Here is a 10,009-nt window from a genome sequence, read left to right on the forward strand (position 1 = left end):
AGTAATTAAAGGGAGACAGGAATCTTATCTGGAGCCATAAACAAAATTCAGGGATTGATTGAATTTTTAGAAGCATAAGTGAAACTATAAAAGTTGTAGAAAAGGTGTTAGAAATGGCAGATAAAATTCTGGAGAAAAAGCTATGGAGTCTTGAAAGCTAAATCAAGGAGTTAAACTTGGAGACTACATCAAGATATTGAATGTGTTTGATCAGAGAAATTAAAATTTCAGAATTGTCTTTTAGGGAGAAGTGTATCAAAGAAAGCACTCGGATCTCTGATTTGTTTGATAATATAAGTGGTGATGTCATAAACAGAATAGAAACACAAGAAAACAGGCAGATGTGCAGAGTAGAATCAATGGAAATTCATTGTGGAACGTATACAAGTTGAGTTATGAACATCTCCTAGATGACCAGCTAGATTATGAGACAGAAGAAGTGGAGGGAGATTTGAAGTCAACTAACCCTCATTCAGATTAACCCAATGAATCATGGCCTGATTCAGGCCATGGTTTTTCCAATCACCTGCTGTGTGTCTGAAACCTGGATGATGAGTTGAGATGACAGAAGAATAGTGGATGCCTTTGATCTGTAGTGTTGGAGATGAGTTCTGAACAGTCCATGAACTGCCAAAGAACCAACAGGTATTTTCTGGAGAGGTTACAACCAGAATGTTCCTTGGAAGCAAGGATGACAAAGTTTCTTCTTACATACTTTTGGGCATGTTTCTCGGAGAGGCTATCCCTTGGAGAAGGACATCATGCTTAGAAAGGTGGAGCGTCACTGAAAAAAGGTAGGCCTTAAATGAGATGGATTGACAGAGTTACTGCAACAAGTGGGCTGAAGTATGTCTGAGATGTTGAGGATGGCACAGGATAGGACAGGATTTATATCTGTTGTTCATAGGGTCGCTGAGTTGTACTCGACAGCTCCTAACAGGACAGAAACCCCCAGTCGCTCACTGTTCTAGAGTTTGAATTGACCCTTTATTGGGTTTCCAAGGCTGTAAATCACAAGACAAGAAATTCCTCATCCTTCTCCCATGAAGCTGCTGGTAAATCAAAACTGCCAGAAAGTTTTAGTTAAAGTATGAGTAGGTGAAAGGAAGATTTTAAGGAACTGTAAAGTGTATGACACGAAGGAGAAAGAATATCATAGACAGAAGTGCTATGGAAAAAGAAGTGTTGAATATGAAGGGAGTACATTAACACATACTGAGCATCAACTTCATACCTGGATACACGAAATGCCATTAATCTTCTCAGGCATTCTATCATATATACACTTTTAGCTGTATTTTGCCAAAATAGAAATGAATTTTTTGAGAAGTTGAGTAACGAGTCCAAGGCTACTACACAGTGATAGCTGAGTTGCAATTGGCTTAGATCATTCCAAAACCCATGTTTCTCTGCTATTAAATGTTGTCTACAATTTGAATAATTTAAAGTAGGGAAAAGAGCTACTTAAGTTTGGTGGGCTTGTTTTTGCTTTTGGTTTTTTTTTTTAATCTTCAGTGGAGTTGTTTGAGTAGAGCCATAGTATAATAAAACATGATATGTGAATGAAAGGCCTTTGATGGTGGAATAATTGAGCACTTGGAGAGGGACATCATGCTTGGGAGGGTGGAGGGACAGAGCAAGAGACCCTCTATGAGGTGGATTGATTCAGTCACTGGGGTAATATGGGGGTGGATGTGTCATAGTGAGACTGGCACAGGATAAAGCAGGGTTTAGGGCTGTTGTACATATGATCACTATGAGTTGCAAGTGGCTTGAGGGCACATAACAACAACAACAACAACAACAACATAAGTTGCTGATGGTTAGTATTGTAAAGCTCCCCAGGTGGTTCTGCTCTAGAAGGACCTGCAGTGAGTTCTAATCTATTGCTGTCATCTGTGAGTTAAAAGCTAACAAAAGGACTTGACAGTACATGGCACACATCTGAATGATGGATTCAGTGCAGTTCACAAACTATTAGACATCTGTTGTATCATGAACACAGGGAGCTCTCTGGCAGTGTAGTCTGTAGGGAATTCGCCCTGGTAACCCAAAGATAACACCTCTCTGTGACAAAGCAATTCCAGCAGCAGCTCCATGAAAGAAAGATCACAATCTCCTTTATTTTATGTGCAGCCCTAGAAAGCCAATGGAAGATCTGCTATGAGTTGGTTCGGACTCCTCAGAAATGAGTGAATAGAATGAACAACCTTTCTACCTGATGGAGATTCAAAGATATATTGGACATAGAATTTTCTCTTGAAGAATTTACTTGCAGCAAGAAAGAAAACATATCTAGATTATTTCAAGATACTATGATACCTACTTTGAGCACACAGTTTGCTTACTGTGTTAAGAAGCTGAGGTTCAAGGGAAAGAATAATGCAAATTTAATAGAAAGGCAAAGTTAATATCTCTATTTTTTTTCCTTTGAGACTGATTTGTGGTCCAGTGATGGGGAAGTTATTGATGATTTTTTTTGTGTGATTAATATAACTTATTGGGCAGACCATCATGCCAACCTTGGTTACCAGTAGCTCTCCAGTCATAAATGGTATACATCCAAAAAGTTGGGAGGAAAGAGCTTTTTTTTTTAAAAAAAAATTTTTACTCCCCAGAAGGGTGCTTAGGACAAAATCTTGGGGAGATAGAAGAGCCTGCAAATTATATGAGTTTCAGATGCTGGCTTATTTTTGAACACAACATGCAAAGAACAGATATGTATATATAAATACATGTTTATTTCTAAATTTCCATCGCATAGAAATTAATTTTTCTTGGCCATTTCAGTTCTAATGTTAGGATTAAATAGTTTGAGTACATTTCAGTACTGCGGTTAGTGTCTACAAGAGCTGTGTCCGAAATAAGCTCTTGTCTTCTTTATCAGAAAGCTCCATGAGGATAATAAAATTTTGTATTCTAATCCTACAACATCATTGGTACAATGATAGCACTATTATCTCATTGTGTATGGACAATAGAAAATATGTAGAAATCTTTTGGATGCATACTGTTCCCTATGAATTGTTCTCCTTTCTGAGTTGTGTCGTAATATGTTAATTTTATTCTTATTGACTTTTTTCTCCTAAGATTCAGATGATGTACTTTTGTATTGTTTTTCCCTGTCTTCTTTCTCTTTATTTTTGATAGGTTACTATTTCTTATGGAGTATCTGGGTGGTGTAAATGGTTAATATATTTGGCTATTAACTGAATTGATTGATGGTTTGCTTGTACCCAGAGGAGTATTGGAAGAAAGGGCTGGTGATATATTTCTGAAATATCAGCTGTTGAAAACTCTATGAAGAACAATCCAAATGACACATATGAGGTTGCTACAAACCAGAATCAACTCCATAGTATTTTTATAAGGCACTCAGCATCTAGAAATGTTGTTGTTGTTGTTATGTGTTGTTGAGTCACCTGTGACTCAAAGCAACCCAATGTACAATGGCCCTATCCCTTGCTCTATCCTGCGCCAATGTTATTGTCTCTGACACACCTACCCTCATTACCCCAGTCACTGAATCAATCCATCTCATCTAGGGTCTTCCTCTCCTGCTTTGTCTTTCTATCCTCCCAAGCATGACGTCCCTCTCCAAGGACCGGTCCTACCTTGCAACCTGCCCAAAGTATGTCAGATAGAAGAAAATGCAATAATTTTTCCCTTAAGTAATTGTTGCTTTTGTTGTTGTTGTTATATATTGTTGAGTTGCACACAAGTCATAGCAAGCTTATTCACATTAAGTCTGCGCTGTGCCCTATCCTTCACCATCCTCAGGATTGCTGTCATACTCAAGCCAAGTGTTTCCAGTCGCTGCGCCAATACATCTTGTTGAAGGTCTTGCTCTCTGGCTCTGATCCTCCACCTTTCCTCGCATGACGTCTTTTCCCAAAGACTAGCTCCTCCTTACAACATGCCTCAAATATGTGAGATGGAGTTTCACCATCCTTACCACCAAGAAGGCACCCTGGTTACACTTTCTCCAAGGCAAACATAGTTGTATATGTTTATATAGTTGTATAGGACCGATATAAGATTTAAGCAGTCAAAACCAAACCAAAACACCAAAACAAACAACTAAGTGAACTGCCATTGAGTCAATTTATACTCAAGGTGTCCCTTTATAGAGAGTGGAGCTTCCTGTGGTGCTTCCGAAGGTATAGATATTTCCGCTGGTTGGAATATACCCTGAGAATATGAGAACTGAGGCACAAATTGAAATTTGTACACCAATGTTCATAGCAGCATTATTCACCATAGCCAGAACATAGAAACAGCCAAAAGGTCGAACAAATGGATTGAGAAATTATGGTACGTTCACACAATGGGATACTATGCAGCACGCAGGTACAATAACTTATTACCTAATAAATTGTTACCTAACTTGGGAAATATTGGAAAGTATTTTGTTGAGTGAACTAACTCAGTCCCACAAGGATAAATATTATATAAAACCTTTATATAGAATGAATAAAAGGATCCAGGAGTGGTAGGAGAGGCTGGAAGCAGAGGGATGTGGGTGTTCAGGGGGAGAGGAGATTAATCTTTGGGTTGTACAATTTGACGGGCAGAGGGTGGGTGAGGGAAATGGAAAGAATTTGTTTGAATTTGTATTTGAGTTTTGTAAAATAAACTAGTAGGGAAAAAAGTACATCTGCAAAAAAAATTTCTTCTTTTATTGGTATAACACTTTACATACCCAATTTGATAGTGTAGAAGTACTTTGATTATTAGTTTCATATTCACACAGTAGTCGTGTTTAATAAATTATTGTTTACTTGTAAGTTTATTGGTAATGATAATGGCAATGTTTAGAGCTATACTAAAGAGAATGACTTCTTGGTTTGATGAGAAAAGTTCTCCTCATTTCTCCTTTTGCTATTGGAACTCTACAACTAAAGATTGAGATTGAGATAATCCATAAATCAGATGTCAAGAGAAAATTTAGCTTATTTTTAGGAAATGTACCAGTATCTTTGTTAATGCAGTTGTTACGGAAAGTGTATTTTTTTTTAGTCACTAATGTTATCCTCTTTCTTCACCATCAATAGCATTTTAACAAAATCAATCATTGCTGTACAGATTTGTTTCTGGTTTTAGGGGGAAAATAGTTTAGGAAGTCAACCTTAATTTTATGAGCAACAACTGTCTAACAGTAAGTGCCAGAAATAGCATTAAAGTTCTATTTCATTTTTAAAAAGTGTATTTTCCATGACATTTGGTCTTTCAATACAGTTAGATCCACTCACTCAGGCAAAAATAATCCACAGCACACAAGTTATAGTCCAGATTTTGAAACTCACTTAAATGATTTTAACCTTTTTAACTGAATCATACAACTATGGTACACTCACAATTTATACTAGTATGGAGTTGTAATTGAACTCAGGAAAATGTTACTATAATCTATAATTTTCCAATATATGTGGTAGATTATGTACGTTCTGAGGCTCCGTCTAACATACTTTGGACATGTTGTAAGGAAGGACCAATCCTTGGAGAGGGACATCATGCTTGGAAAGTGCAGGGACAGCGCAGGAGGGGAAGACCCTCTATGAAGTGGATTGATTCAGTGACTGGGGTAATCGGGATGGGTGTATCAGAGATGGTGCGATTGGCACCGGACAGAGCAGAGTTTAGGGCTGTTGTATGTAGGGTCACTATGAGCCTCAAGTGACTCAACTGGCACATAACAACAACAACAACATGGTAGATTGATTTTTCTAAACTCACAATTTTCTCCATTGTTTTAGTTTTCTATAAAATATTCTCAAAATACCTACTAATTTACTGTCCTCTTTACTTATTTCCTTCACCCTGATTTATTATTCCTTCCTTAATGTAATTTTCTTTTAAAATATTCTAACAATGACAACAGTATGTATTTTTACTATGCAGAACAATACCCTAGTGTGGGTTCAAGAGAATGCGCTCTCTCTCTCTCTCTCTCTCTCTCTCTCTCTCACACACACACACACACACACATTTTCCCACTCATACAAAATCGTAGATTTATTATTATGTTCACTCTTGCTCATGACTTTCCTTACTATTAAACAATAGCAAGTATCACTATGTGATGATAATCTGTTCAAAATAACAGATTCCTTGCAGAGCTGATTAAAAATCCAAGAAATCTTTTAAGACCATGTTCAGAGGCTCACCCATTGACTGTTGTGGTTGTATCAGATTAAGGCCCCAGGGCACGGCCACATCATTATGACAATAGTTAAAGTTGTTTAGAAGCTCAAGGACCAACAAGTGAGAATGTAATTCTCCATCAAGATTGCCAGCTGTTTTTAAGTGTTTGGAGACCAAGATGAAGACCACAAGAATCAGTGGCAGATTGTCAAAGCAATGATGCAGAAGCTTACCATTACCATTAAGAGCCACAAGAGGTACAATTGTGTTCCTGCCATGATGAAATCCTAGTTGAGCTTATTGAAAACAAGGGTAAAATTAGTTTGCAGACATTTCTAGAATTAAAAACTTTTCTAAGGAAAAGGATTATGTTAAAATATTGCCAATGAAGTAGTGTCTGTACATATGAAAGGAAACTTGCGTAGAAAATCATTTGCCCTGTTCTCTTACTGAATGAAATATTCTTAACTAAATTTGTGTATTTTATATTGGAGTTGGTGAACAGCACTGCTGTGAAAAAGAAACTTAGGAGAGAGAATTTTGCTTCAGAAGATTTTACTTTGGAACTGAATGTATATAGCTGTTTTTCTATAGAAAAAAATTCAAGAAAATGGGAATATATATTGGAATGTCTATATTTAAATTAACCTCCATTTAAGACAGTTTTTTTGAGATTAAAAAAAAATTTGAAGTTTTAATTATATGCAAGACTATCTAAAGTTTACAACAACAACAACAACAACATAGAGCTCTGTTGGCCCAGTTGACAGATAGTTATGCTACCAAACCAAAGGTCTGTGATTTTAATCTGTGGCCCTCAGGCCTGGTTTTAATTGTTTTTGGTTAAACATTTTTCTAATTGATATAGCACTGGTATGTCCATTTGCTATTCAGAGGTAACTCATGGCTACTGTGATGTTAAACGCTGTAACACTGATGTGTCAAATGAGATAAGGGTTACCCATGGTGGACAGTGTTTGGTGGAGATCCCCAATTAAAACAAGCTTGGAAGCAGGAGTGCCATCCATTTCTGAAATAGCTTGCCTCTGGAAGCTCTATGAACGTAGGGTTACTATGAGTCGTCCACGACTAGACAGCACTTAACAACAACAATAACGTCTAAGTTTAGAATATGCATTATTGTTGTTATGTGCTGTCGAGTCAGTTTTGGCTGATAGCAATCCTATGTGCAAGTGCCCTAAAACCCTGCTCTATCCTGTGCCAACCTTATTCTCTAACACATCTACCCCCCATTACCCCAGTTACTGAATCAATCCATCTCATTGAAGATCTTCCTATCTTATGCTTTCTCTTTACTCTCCCAAACATGATGTCCCTCTCCAAGGACCACTCCCTCCTTGTAACATGTCCAAAGTATCAGACGAAGCTTTAGAATCCTTGCCTCCAAGGAGCAGCACAGTTTCATCCTCTCCACGATGAATCTGTTTGTTTTCCTAGCAGTCCATGGTATAGTCAACACTCTTCTCCAGCACTATAGCTCAAAAGAATCAATTCTCTTTCTATTATCCCTAGTCATTGTCCAGCTCTCTGATACATAGCAAGCCACTGAAGTGACTATGGATATGCATGCTGAGTGAAAAAGATATATAACTATTTTTCATCCTTATTTTAGTATTTTTCAGTGAATTTATCCATTTTAATAAAAATGTAAAAGGTTTAACTTCAAAATAGTAAATAGATTGTTCTACCTTAAGGTAGAAGGCTATCAAGATAGTCTGTGCACAACTGAATTATGTGTGTGTGTGTGTGTGTGTGTGTGTGTATACATTCTTCTACGTGCTATGTCTAAAATAGACTTCTACACTGCTATAGGATCAGATCCAGTCTATTGTTGGGATATGAAAAGGATATAGAAGGCAATAGTTAGGAGTTCAAGGGTCAAGTGGGGCAAAATTGCATTTAAATCTTAACTTGTACACATACCTGTAATGTAGCCTTTGAGAAAAATTATGCAACTACATTTTCACCTTGTGAAACGTAAACAATATTGTTTAATATCTGAGATTACTGACAGAATTGCATATCATAATTTTAGTTCTGAACACAACAACTTTGGTAAAGATTTAGTAAGAATTCAGAAAAATAACTGGCACAATTGGAATTACTGTTATTTCTTGAATTATTTTTGCCTCCATGGCTCATATGAAATGTCAGCTTTTTTTTTTTTTTTACATAGATTGAGCATTCTTCCAGGTCAAGATAGTCTGTTGTTGTGTACTGTTGAGTGGATTTGAACTGCGGACCTTTGGGTTGCCAGAATAATACTTTTGGGTATTCAGTCTAGAATATTCCCATTTCAAGTAGTTGGTTAGAAATAACATTAACAGTTAGACATAGCAAACTTAAGATGGCTATCACTGCAATTATTCATTTATATTTATATTCATTTATATTATAATTAGTCAATTGTTCATTTATTTATTCAGATGCATAGATATGTCTTTCTTAAGATGTATTATTATTATTTTAGTTTATTTATTTATTTTCCTTTGTTACTCTTATGCAAAACAAAGTCACCTAGTTGGAACCTACCAGTTGCTCCAGGAGAAAGATGGCAATCTCCTCCCATGCAATTTACTGCATCTGAAAACACGCTGGAGAATCTTTTATGAGTTATTTCCGACTAGGTGCCACATACCACCACCAACATGTAATGTTGTGTCAGAACTGACTCATAGCTGACCTTCTAACGAGTTTTCAGAGGCAATAAATCACATGGAAGATTACTCATCCTTCTCCTGTGAAGCAGTTGGTGGATTCAAACCACATTTATTTAGGTTGGCAGTACAACTTCTTAATGCTAAGCTACTAGAACTCCTTTATATTCCTCCTTCTCCTTGTTTTTTTTTTCCATTGTTGTTGTTAAGTGCCATCTAGTTGCAGGCGACTCATAGTGACCCTATGAAGGAGAGACCTCAACACTTGTGTGTCTCTCATCCACTCTCCAGGTTCATAGGGTTTCCATGTGAAATTATTGTTGTTGCTATGTACTATAGAGTTGGAATAATAGCTGACCTTCCAAAGGGTTTTCAGAGGTGGTAAATCACAAGGAAGATTTCCTATCTTTCTCCTGTGGGGCAGTTGGTGAATTCAAATGTCCTGCCTTTGGAATGGTAGCATGCCTCCTTACTCACTGGGCCATCAGAACTCCATGTCTAATAGTGTTTACTGTATTTGTATCTCTTCATATAAACTTCTTACTTAGTAGGTATTACAAACAAAATTCACAGAAGCAAAATGATTTCCTAAAATGACTATAACTGTAATTGAAACTCAGGGCTCTTGACTTTTGGCCATGAGGTACTCTTGTTTCTCTTTACAATTCTTATTCAGTTGAGGGATAAATGAAACATCTATCTAACTAGACATAGCATAAAAAAATTCCTAATACTGAGTACTGTTTTCAAAAGATTCATGGTGGGAGCTCTGGTGGCCTAGTGGCAAGAAGCTGCACTGAAATCCCAGAGGTACATGGTTCAAATCCATCAGATGTTCTGCTGGAGAAGGAGGGACAATCTCCTCCTGAACCAGTTAGATCCAATTGAACAGTACACACTCTCATCATCATCATCATCATCACCATCATCATCATCATCATCATCAATTCATGGAGTGAATATTAGCATACACATTAGAAATGTCTAAAAGTACTCTGCACAAGTGTTCAACTATAATTTCTTTTCAAGAGGAGATGTAATGTTTAGTAATAAAAGAATCTTCTTGAGAGTCTCAGTTGCTGCTATCTTGGTTGTTCCTGACTATTGGCCTTATTTTAGACAGCATTTCATTTTATTCATAACTACTCCAGACCTACTAGATGCTGAAAGTCTTGACGGTGATGTCA

Source organism: Elephantulus edwardii, unplaced genomic scaffold (assembly GCF_000299155.1).
Source record: "Elephantulus edwardii isolate Elephantulus edwardi_28Jun2011 unplaced genomic scaffold, EleEdw1.0 scaffold00010, whole genome shotgun sequence".
NCBI classification, from domain to species: Eukaryota; Metazoa; Chordata; class Mammalia; order Macroscelidea; family Macroscelididae; genus Elephantulus; species Elephantulus edwardii.